We start from the raw sequence: 10100 nt of genomic DNA on the forward strand, positions 1-10100 counted from the left end.
CATAGTCTTTTTGACCTTAATACTTCCTTAATTGTTTCAAAAATAAGAGAGGAAAGATAAGAGAAACAAAAGCCAAAATAAAACTTAGCATAGAATACCTTATCTATTTCAATATCAGCAGAATCTGTTGTTAAAAGAAAAAAAACACCAATATGAGAATAACCAGGAGCAGATCTTTCAAGATCTTGCCATATCCCAGCAGACTGGACCATTAAACAGGAGAAATTCTCCATCTTTGGGGCTTGTTAGACATAATCCCATTCTAATCAATGCAGCCCTCAGGGCTCCGGAGAAAAAGACTGATGTTGATGATCTTTTTTTCTTTCACAGAAATGTTTCAGGCTGAAGCGAATATATATTTCCAAGGATGTACAACACCAAATACATGTTTGGTTCCGTATTCAGATCCAAGAGGTGCCCCTGATGAAGTGAAATTCGTATTCACCAAAATCCAGTGCTTCCCACGCTATGGAAACTTGAATGTGTCAACGGGGGAGTCCAAATTCTCCACTTTTTGGAGTCCACAATTCCTAGATGAGGAAAAGGAAGTTGGGGGCCAAGAGAATTGAACAGAAAAGGTCTGACATTCAGGTCTCCTGGGTCACCTTCTCTCTGGGGGGGAGGGGGGGTGAAGGGACACAGGGGTGGGAAGACAAATTAGTGTCTGAAATTAGTGACAGTCTGATGTGCGGGATAAATCTTCACTGAATCACAATCCATATAAAGCACCATGTCAAATACAGCTTATTCCATGTGTATGCTTCTAAAACGAATCATATGTCAAGGGATGGAAGGAGGATTGCAGATGGAAGACATGGAAGAAGAAGAAGACTGCAGATTTATACCCTGCCCTTCTCTCTGAATCAGAGACTCAGAGCGGTTTACAATCTCCTATATCTTCTCCCCCCACAACAGACACCCCGTGAGGTGGGTGGGGCTGAGAGGGCTCTCACAGAAGCTGCCTTTTCAAGGACAACTCCTGCGAGAGCTACAGCTAACCCAAGGCCATTCCAGCAGCTGTGAGTGGAGGAGTGGGGAATCAAACCCGGTTCCCCCAGATAAGAGTCCGCACACTTAACCACTACACCAAACTGGAATTTGAGCATTTTTGCATGCCCAGCCCAGCTTCACACAAATGGAGAGGGGGGCGTTGGCATAGGCTGTGATGCATCCACCAGAGATCCTTCACCAGCTCCAGGCATGCAACCAAAGGATTAGTGGGTGAATCAGGGAGATGCAATAAAATGGGATTTAACAGGATTCAGGAAACACAGACTTATTAGGTGTATTGCTTTTTCGAGTACATATTTATCCTACCAGGGCTTTTTTTAGTAGGAAAAAAAATCCCAGCAGGAACTCATTTGCATATTCATTGACATCACCATTGTTTTACACAGGGCATTTATTGTAGAAAAACCCCAGGAGGAACTCATTTGTGTATTACGGCACACCCCCGATCCCACACCAGCCGGAAGCTGCTCTGAGTCTCTGATTCAGAAAGAAGGGCAGGGTATAAATCTGCAATTCTTCTTCTCAGGCAACATGGCCCACATCTAACCTGGGCCTCGTGTCCATGCAAATTGAATTCCCAGCTGGGAACTCACAACTGCATGAGGATTGCAAAGACTTGGGGAGGAAATGAAAGGTATAGTTCTCAGTCAAGAGTTCTCAAGGGATGAGCAACCAAACACAATTGAACCACCTCGAAGAACCTGCCTATAATAGATGAATATATGTTTATTCCACAGTCTATTCTCTGCCAATGTGGGTGCTGTAGATTTACAAATACATACCAGGGATTCTTGATTCCGCACAAAAGAAACTTCTGAGCCCTGGTATAAAAGGTAAAGGCAGTCCCCTGTGCAAGCACCAGTCATTTCCAACTCTGGGATAACGTCGCATCATGATGTTTTCACGGCAGACTTTTTATGGGGTGGTTTGCCATTGCCTTCCCCAGTCATTTACACTTTCCCCCAGCAAGCTGGGTATTCATTTTACTGACCTTGGAAGGATGGAAGGCTGAGTCAGTCTTGAGATGGCTACCTGAACCCAGCTTCTGCTGGGATCAAACTCAGGTCATGAGCAGAGATCTCAGACTGCAGGACTGCAGCTTTACCACTCTTCACCACAGGGCAAAATCAATAATGGTATCATGAAAATGATATGAAAATTAATTTGGAAATAATCATATATCCCATCTTATAACTCCCACCTCTGCTGCTGTCTTGTAAAAGAAAAGAGGCAACGCAACATTAGCATGCTGACAACCTGCTGCAACTATGAGAATTAACTTGATTAACATGTGGAATTCACTGCCACAGGAGGTGGTGGTGGCTACAAGCACAGACAGCTTCAAGAGGGGTATGGATAAGCATATGGAGCAGGGGTCCATCAGTGGCTATTAGCCACAGCTTATTGTTGGAACTCTCTGTCTGGGGCAGTGTTGCTCTATATGCTTGTGCTGGGGGAGGGCACAGGGCTTCTAGCCCCACTGGTGGACCTCTTGATGGCACTTGGGTTTTTTGGCCACTATGTGATGCAGAGTGTTGGACTGGATGGGTCATTGGCCTGATCCAACATGGCTTCTCTTAAGTCCTTATGTTCTTATAAAATTAAGTGTAGCTGAGAAATGGGGAAGTGAGTCCTCTTCCTTGTGTACTGCCTTGTCAATGCACTTTAGTGACAAGTGCCCTTTCCTTTTTGTGCTGGAAAATGGTTTAGTAAACGATCACTAAAGTGCCTTGAAAGTGCATTTCCCGCTGTGTGTGAAAGCAGCCTGAATGAAAGGGCATCCTGCCACACTAGAGAATAGTAAGAAGCAGAAAGACGTTGCTGTTCTCTGCCGCTCAGCCTAACTTTTGGTTTGGCTGTAATATCTATTACACCCAGATACTTGGAGTAAAAGGACTCTTTACAGAGCAGCTCCCCCCACCCCCCACAACATACTTTTAAAGTGTCTCTTTGGGAAAGATCAGATGCATTTTCTGTACATGCCATCCCAGCCTAGTAGAGTAAGTCATACACTTTTTATTTATTTATTTATTTATTTTAATTAATTTATATCCCACTATCCCCGCCGAAGGCAGGCTCAGGGCAGCTCACAAATTATGGGTCACACAATCACATTAGTGTGACCAAATAAGACAAGACAACATAAGAACATAAGAGAAGCCATGTTGGATCAGGCCAATGGCCCATCCAGTCCAACACTCTGTGTCACACAGTGACACAGCATATATATATACACACACTGTGGCTAATAGCCACTGATGGACCTCTGCTCCATATTTTTATCTAACCCCCTCTTGAAGCTGTCTATGCTTGTAGCCGCCACCACCTCCTGTGGCAGTGAATTCCACATGTTAATCACCCTTTGGGTGAAGCAGTACTTCCTTTTATAAACATAAAACATTAAGAAGTGCTGCTCCTCTCAGGAACCTCTTGAGATGAGGATGTAACAGCAACAATACACCTCCCTTTGTCCCCCTAACTGCTGCAATGGCAGCAACTTGTCTACTTATGGTGTTTGTACTAAGCCCTTTTTCTAATCCCAACTGCAAAAAAGCTAAAACAAACCCTAAGGATGCTGTCATGACCCAGTTCAGTTGCTGACTAACACTGCCACCACTCTGGATTGGGTCCAGAGTACCCTCCCAAGCCCAACCAAAAATACCCCGTTTAGCCGAGAAACACAGGCGTGATAACCAGGCAGAGAACATTAAAAAGATAAAGGTTTATTAATACAGGGATGGATATTTAAACAAGGCAAGATGCTTAATAGATATAACAGTGCACAAAGGAAAATGAAAATAAACCCTAACACGGCTACCTGTCCTTCCCCTAGCCTGTTAGTCGCCAGGGCCCACAGCCCTTTTCCCCAGGCCGACTTGCCTGTGACTCACTCTGCCTTCTGAGTGAGGGATCCTTCTCTCAGCCACAGACCGTCCTCCCAGCCTGACTCTTTGAGAGAAATGAACACAGTTCCACAATCCACAAAGTTTATGTATCAATCATACAATTAGGCTTCCCAACCCTCCCGCCCTGGTGGAGGACCCCAGGATTTCCACCCTCTTCCCCCACTCCCCCAAAAAACAGAAGTGGGGGGAGGGGTGAAACGGCGCCGAGGAGCATGGCGAGCTGCCGCATCCTGGAGCGGGCGAGGCCGCCGCGCCGCTGCCGCCCCCTCCCCGCCCACCGCAGCTGCTCCTCCGAGATGAGCTCCTCCGAGATGAGCCCTGCTCCGAGACAGGGCGGCTCGCCGTTTCCCCCCCTCCCCCCTAGTTCCACCCCAGTGTCTCCTGGCTCCACCCCCAAAGTCCCCAGATATTTCTGGGGTTGGACTTGGGAACCCTATATACAATCCTCATACATGTATCCTCATACAATCCCTGAACACTGATTGGTTACAGCGGGTGCCAAGCACTGTGGGGATTGTAGGCTGTGTCTGCTTTCTACTCCCGCTCTGGTCTCTAGGCCTAGGCCTCCCTAGGCCTTGTCTCCTAGTCCTGCACAGATCATGACAGATGCCGACATGGAATTTAGGCCATTACCTTCACACAACCCTAGAAAACACCACCTTAGTATTATTGTAAACCCTGTTTGTGGAATGTTTTCATGAGGCCAGCTTAACCGCTGCTCTTTGATAACCTAGGCTTTCTAACTGTTGCCGCTCAACCTCTAGGCAGTGAGGTTGAGCCTCTCTGGGCATGGATGGATCACTGTTCCCAGAAAAAGTCAATCCTCCCTTCGCGGAAGTGTCCAGAGAGCTGCCACTGACAGTCTTTTCAGTTCTTGGAACTGTTAACCGGTTTTGGGCCAGCAGCCCTTAAACCCAAAAACAATTTACCAGGCAGAGACTTCTTGCTCAAAAATCCAAAGGTTTATTTGTAAAAATCACATTTGCAATTGTGAGAGAGAGATCTCAGGCTAGAGCTGTCTCTGTGCCGTTTTACGCTCAAGCTGTTGTTTTAAGCATTCCCGACGCACACCCCCCTTCTCTCTCCCCCTGTGACCAGACAGGCCAGAGACGCAGGATTCACAATCTAAGACTACCCCTCCGGCCGCGAAGCAGCACCCCCCTTCCCTTATATGAAAGCACTATACACAGACACATACTACTGCATTATCTCATCTCTCCTAAGTGAGTAAAATTCCACACTAATTGGCGAACTCTAAAGTTTCTCTTCCCACAAATTGGTGGGGCCCCCTCACAACCTGCCTAGCAATAGATACGCATGCTCAAAAGGCATCCTAAAGCTTCCCGTCCTGGCACCCCCTCCCCTTGCATTCTACACTTTTCACCTTAACGGTTTCCATGGCAACTGCACTCCCCCTATGACTCATGATGCAAGATGTTTTTCGTTATGCCATTCTGTACTTCTCCCCAAGACCAGAGCCAAACTCCCTATAACCCTATGTGCACAGATAAGCAATACAAAGCAAAGTTCTAATATATATATATCAATAATATGTGTAACATATACAGTGATTTTGCATTTGGAGCTCTTCTGAGTGAGCCAGACTTTTTGGCCTTAATTATTTCAACAGAACCATGGCCTTCATGGCCACCACAGGGCATTTACGACTATTTCGGTTTCTTGTATTAGAACTACTTGAAGCAACCTTGTTATTAGTAGTAGGGGAGGAAACATGTACAACAGACCCTTTGGCCAATCCTCACTTAAGGCATCTAAGCCTATAGCATTTCAGTTTCTGCTTTCGGCCATGAACAATGATACCTGTCTGTTGTTCTCTGTGGCAAATAAGTCCACCTTGGGTGTCCTGAATTTCTGAAATGGTTGAAGAAAAACTTCCTTGTTGAGTTCCTACTCTGTCTGGTTGGCCGATTGTCAACTCAACCAATCTGCTACCACATTGTTCTGGCCTGCGCCTTGAGAGACTGCAAATTGACTTCTGCCCACTGGATCATTTGAGATTTTTGTGTGTGTGTGTGTGGACAGCTATGGTGAACTTGGGCAGTATAATAAAAAGTGGAGACATCACCCTGCCAACAAAAGTCCGTATAGTCAAAACAATGGTATTCCCAGTAGTAATGTATGGCTGTGAGAGCTGGACCATAAGGAAGGCTGAGAACAGAAGAATAGACGCTTTTGAGCTGTGGTGCTGGAGAAGAATCTTGAGAGTCCCTTGGACTGCAAGAAGATCAAATCAGTCAGTCCAAAGGGAAATCAATCCTGACTGTTCCCTGGCAGGTCAGATGCTGAAGCTGAAGCTCAAATACTTTGGCCACCAAATGAGAAGGGAGCACTCACTGGAGAAGATCCTGATGCTGGGAAAGACAGAAGGCAAAAGAAGAAGGGGACGGCAAAAGATGAGATGGCTGGACAGCGTGACTGATGTAACAAACACAAATTTGAGCAGACTTCGGAGGATGGTGGAAGACAGGAGGGCCTGGTGTGACTTTGTCCATGGGGTCTCAGAGTCAGACTCAGCTGTGCAACTGAACAACAAAAATAAATCGTTTCCCTCTTGTTTGTTGACCTAGGTTTTTGCCATGGTGTTGTTCGTCCAGACCAGTACATGTTGTCCCTTCAGGACCTCCTTGAAATGAACCAAGGCTAATCTGACAGTTTTGAGCTCCAGAAAATTGATGCTCTTGTGCCTTTCTAATGGAGACCACTGACCCCGAGTCATTCGTCCCTGGGCATGGGCTCCCCAGCCCCACAGTCTCGCATCTGTTGTGACAACTAGTATTTTTGGTTCTCTCAGTGGTTGATCTGACAGGAAACGCCCTGGAGTCAACCACCAACCTAGTTCTGCCTTTAAGAAATTTGGGATTTGCAGGCTCAATGACCTCTTGTGAGCCATGGCATTCTGTTAGGGGAGAAGAAAGCATTGAAGAGGTTGAGCATGAAATCTGGCCCACTGGATTATCTCCTAGCATGAAACTAACATCCTGAGCAATTGAGCAAGGACCAATTGCTTTTTAACTTGTTCATTAAATCGGTACTGCCACTGAGAAGGCCCTAGCCTGTGTAGAGCTTAGTCCGGCTTCCCGTGGTCCGGGGATGGATAACAGATTTTGAACTCCTGAACGCAGTGCTCTCTGGGGTATATATGGGGAATATCATGGTACGACATATGTCTCCACGATCTTGGACCACTGTGGCAGCACCCTACTCTGACCTGCAGTCCCGATTCCATTGTGCCCTTCTCAAGCTTTTCCCTGTGAAGAAAGGGTTTCTTGCCAATGATCTGATGTTGTTTCAGAACGTCAAGAAAGGGTTTCTCGCCAACGATCTTCTGTTATTTGACTGCCAGTTATGCTATTTGATTTTAGGCAAAACATGTGATATGATTTTGTCTGTTTTGCTTTGCTTGCTGTTCAACACATGTAATCTTAAGGATGGAACAGAGTGCATAGCACATTCACAAGGGAACCGCCACCTCTCTTTTCCCTGACCTTGAAGCCCAGGCGCTTATCAGAATGGCTGGAAGAACAGCTCTGAGTTTCACTTTTAGTAAAAGGACTGTGTGTGGGAGGGGGGATTTGGGTGAACAATATTTCAAATGTTTTTGCCATTTTTTTCCTTGCTCCTAGAACTGCTGATGTTATAAACTGCCGTGCATTATCTGACCCTACCTGATGTGGAGAGTTCTAACAAGAAGTGTCTTTTGCTGTGACCATGTATCTCTTTCAATAAATACCTTATTTGATAAGCATCAAAGAGGCTGAGTTGATGAGAGCTGCTCAGAAGCCAGGGTACGTGGAGGGCCTTTGTTTTTTTCTCTCTCTGTTCAATCACTGCCATCACCTGGTCTTTGTAGGAATTACAAAGGAATTACAAGAGCCAGTTTGGTGTAGTGGTTAAGTGTGCGGACTCTTATCTGGGAGAACCGGGTTTGATTCCCTGCTCCTCCACTTGCACCTGCCTTGGGTTAGCCATAGCTCTTGTAGGAGTTGTTCTTGAAGGGGCAGCTGCTGTGAGAGCTCTCTCAGCCTCACTCACCTCAAAGGGTGTCTGTTGTGGGGGAGGAAGGTAAAGGAGATTGTGAGCCACTCTGAGATTCGGAGTGGAGGGCAGGATATAAATCTAAAGGGGGGAAAAATTACCCACTGGGAGGGCCGGACTCCCAGCTTCCCTACCAAGTTCTGCCTCTGTGTCACCCACTACCCAGCCTCTGCTTTTCATGGGGAATGCTTACTGGGAGCATAACCACTTACTGTGCAGCACTAGGAGCATAGCCACTTACAATTGATTGTGCCTCCTCTTTCTGCTGGTGCTCTTCTTAAAATAGCGTGTCCGAGATCGTGGAGATATAGGTAGTACCAAGAACCATGACCAGGATCAGAAGTTACTAAGTATTTATTAAAAAGAAAGTGTATAAGCATACTCTCAGCCAGGGCTTCTTTTTTTGGCAGAAACACACAGGAATGCAGCTCTGGCTGGCTTGGCACCAGGGGGTGTGGCCCAATATGCAAATGAGTTCCTGTTAAACTTTTCTACAAAAAAGCCCTGTGCAAAACAATGGTGATGCAGGGCATGTGGCCTAATACGCAAATGAGTTCCTGCTGGGATTTTTCTATTTAAAAAAGCCCTGCTCTCAGCACAGCACCTGACCAACCAAGGAGTCTTCTCGTAGCAGAAGACAAAGTCAGGACACAGGATGATCTTGACAGGCTGGGAAACTGGGCTAAAACAAATAAACAGGGCCAGCACTGCTGCTAGGCAAATTAGGTGATTCCCTTCTGAGGGTGATGAATCCCCCCCCCCCAATATGACTCCATGTTGTTATCAGTGCTGGGAGGGGGGTGGGCACCAGAAATTAGCCTTGCCTAGGATGCCAGACAGTCTAGGGCCAGCCCTTCAAATCAAATAGTCAAAATATCTGGGGAATTGAGGGGGGAAAAACCTGCAGGGAGTTCCAGACAGAAGGAGACCTCTGGGGAAACAAACACATCTTATTTAATTAATGTCCTGCACCTCACCAAACTGGCTCTCCATGGTTGTTATCCAAGAGCTCTTATCTAAGAATCACACCCCTTTCTCTGCACAAGTTGTTCCTCCCACCAACAAACCTTTTGAATTTCTGGGCACTCTCAGCTGTGTACGAAAGAGATTTCTTTGTATGTGTTTTCTTTAAATGAAGGGTCATGCATATGGAGAAGAGGTACATCTTTTTGAGATGCTTATATCCTTGCTCACATCGGATCTAATCTGCATGGATTCTGAATTCCCTGTGATAGATACATTGGTTGTCCTTTGGACTTCAAGCCTCTCAGACTTGGCTTTTTGCATCTGTGAAACGAATCAGTGATGTTCTAGAATGCCACAGAAATGCTTAGCACCAGAACAATACTCTGATGCACCCTGAATTCTCTAAAGAATCCTTAGAGAAGCTATACGAAATGTATTCTATGTTTACTTTAAGGTTTACTGAGTGGTTTCTCTTTGAAGGAGACACTGCAGAACACTCTGTGGCATATCTTCTGTAGCATTCATCTTAATTCTAATTGTATAGCTGGAGGCAAAGAAGCGCTCCCATGCAGGGCCTCGGATCTGCTGTCCCACATCAGATTCCATTTAGGCAGCTCCTGGACTCCCAGCATTCTTTGGCCAAATCCCAGCAATGGCTTTCTTCTCTCTCAGGATATAAACTCCTGCTTTGTAACACACCCATGACCACTGTTCCCTCTAAGCTGCAGGATCTTGTGAGCAAACATTCTACTTCGTGAGCTACTGGCATGAAAGTTGTGAGCTACTGCATAGATTAGTTTGCTCTGAGGCCATTTTTTCTGAGCTGAGACAAAAGTGTGTGAGCTGGAGGCTAAAAATCTGTGAGCTAGCTCATGCTAACTCAGCTTAGAGGGAAACCTGCCCACAGCATTCCCCTCGTTTCAGCCAGGAGGGGCTTTTCTAGTAGGGTTGCCAATCCCCAGGTGGGGGCAGGGGATCCCCCGGTTTGGAGGCCCTCTCCCCGCTTCAGGGTCATCAGAAAGGAGGGGGAAGGGAGGGAAATGTCTGCTGGGAACTCTATTATTCCCTATGGAGATTTATTCCCATAGAAAATAATAGAGAATTGATTCGCAGGTATCTGGGGCTCGGGGGGGGGGCTGTTTTTTGAGGTAGAGGCACCAA

Source organism: Heteronotia binoei, chromosome 17 (assembly GCF_032191835.1).
Source record: "Heteronotia binoei isolate CCM8104 ecotype False Entrance Well chromosome 17, APGP_CSIRO_Hbin_v1, whole genome shotgun sequence".
Classification (NCBI taxonomy): domain Eukaryota; kingdom Metazoa; phylum Chordata; class Lepidosauria; order Squamata; family Gekkonidae; genus Heteronotia; species Heteronotia binoei.